We start from the raw sequence: 1953 nt of genomic DNA on the forward strand, positions 1-1953 counted from the left end.
TTCATGTTAGGGAAAGTTGCCTAAGTTTCAAATCCAAGACATCTCATAGTCTTAGTCTATGAATCTTCACTTTACATTTGTAATAATATTCCATCTCGGAATGAGGATTGATTTCGGAGTCTTCATATCTCGGATAACCAACTATCTCAAAATCATCCTCTTCATCTCGATTGAGAAGTGATATCGGAATAACTTCTCCATCTTGGAGTATTCACTCCTAAATGCGTCATCCCGGAAGAAAAGCCTATCTCAGAATCGTTATGCTATCTCAGAATGTCTTCACATCGCGGATTGTCTAAGGTACATTTTCATGTACTAACAATATCCCTCTAAGTATCCTTAGCAATCTTACTTTGATTCTTTTAGTTCAAGGAGATTCCTTTGCCTTTGTCTTTGGAAAGAGGATTCGGAGGGATGGTAGATGAGATGATGTGTTGACTGATTGGAGTGATGAATAGTTCCAAGGGAGGAGAGATCAACGGTTCCTCTGGAAAGTCATCCGGTTTTGTAGTTGGAGGACCATTGTAAACAGGTGTAATTTTTGGAGCAGGAATAGGAGAATGAGTTGGCTTAGAAGCTTGGAATGCATCATTAGCTATTTTCAATTGAAGTTCAACCATTTCTCTGCTTCATTTGAACGAATCAACAAGATTTGATGGACAACATATAGAGGACCGGTTTTTTGTTTTACCTTCCGAGAGGAGTTGTTCATTGATTCCTTGAAGTCCAAGAACCGCATTCACCACCTGATTGTTTTCATCACTTTCTTTTTCAGTTTCAACAAAACCGTCTTCTTCTGCAACCTCTTTATCAAATTCAATTCCATCATCATCAGATGTTTCAACTCAGAGTTTGAATTCCAAAATTGGTTTCCATAATTCTCCCCTCTTGCTTTGGATGCAAGCAAAAGGTTTGGCTTGTGATCATCAAGGTTTTCTGCTTATTGCTATAGTTGCAGCTTTCAAATACCATCTCCATCTTGGAGATCCGGCCCATAATCTCCACTGGCTTTGGGCTTCTAGAAAGACTTGGTGGCTTGGCACCCAAAAATTACTCATACATACATCCATCCCTGTCAATCCCTTTGTCTGGTTCGTTCTTCCTGACCACTAGGTATTCAACTTGACTCACAGTACGGCTGTAATTTCCCTCATCTGATAGCTCTTCATTCAGTTCGGGTTGTACAAAAGGCACAGTAGGTTCATCCCTATTATGTTGAAGTAGAAGCCTTGTCTGTTCCATCTGACGATCCAAAATCATTTGTATCATTGCTTGTACTCCATCCATTGTGATTGGCTCGGGTGCAACTGCTATCTCTGGTGCACGCTCAATCACTTGTGGTTCAGCTTGTTGGTTTCCATTAGCATTTCCTAATTCACTACGAGTTCTCACCATTTCGGTCTATACACTCTAGTAGATGTTCAATGTACAACGACGAGAATTACGATAGGGAAAGCTTTATTTACAGCAGACGTATAAATCTCCTTATCACTCCGAAAAGTTATATGCTAGTTCTAATACCGTAATTAAACGTTTAGAAATCTGAACACATTAAATTTCCAGATTCGGTCGGCAATAGACCATAGATCTAATAGCATCATAAAGTATATAAGGCCTATTATAGCATAAATCTTTTAGCACATAAAAGCAATTCAGACATCTTCCCTAAATAAGCTAGTGCTCGTGTCTATTTAGGTATACTCCTTAAATATAGCAGACACTCATCTTACTATTATCGCTTAACATTCTAAGTTTAAGTCTAGAAAAAAATCCTTACTCCTAGCTCGCTTAAACTAATGCTTTGATACCAACTGTGACATCCCCATTCTCATGGCCAGAAAAGACCGATTTGTTTATGCTTATATAAAAATCAGAGTATCCTTCGTGAAAAATAGTATTGCGGAATTTGTTCCCAGAAAACATGATGAAGATGTTATCAAAGCATTTCCAAAG

The sequence above is a fragment of the Lactuca sativa genome, chromosome 6, assembly GCF_002870075.4.
Source record: "Lactuca sativa cultivar Salinas chromosome 6, Lsat_Salinas_v11, whole genome shotgun sequence".
NCBI classification, from domain to species: Eukaryota; Viridiplantae; Streptophyta; class Magnoliopsida; order Asterales; family Asteraceae; genus Lactuca; species Lactuca sativa.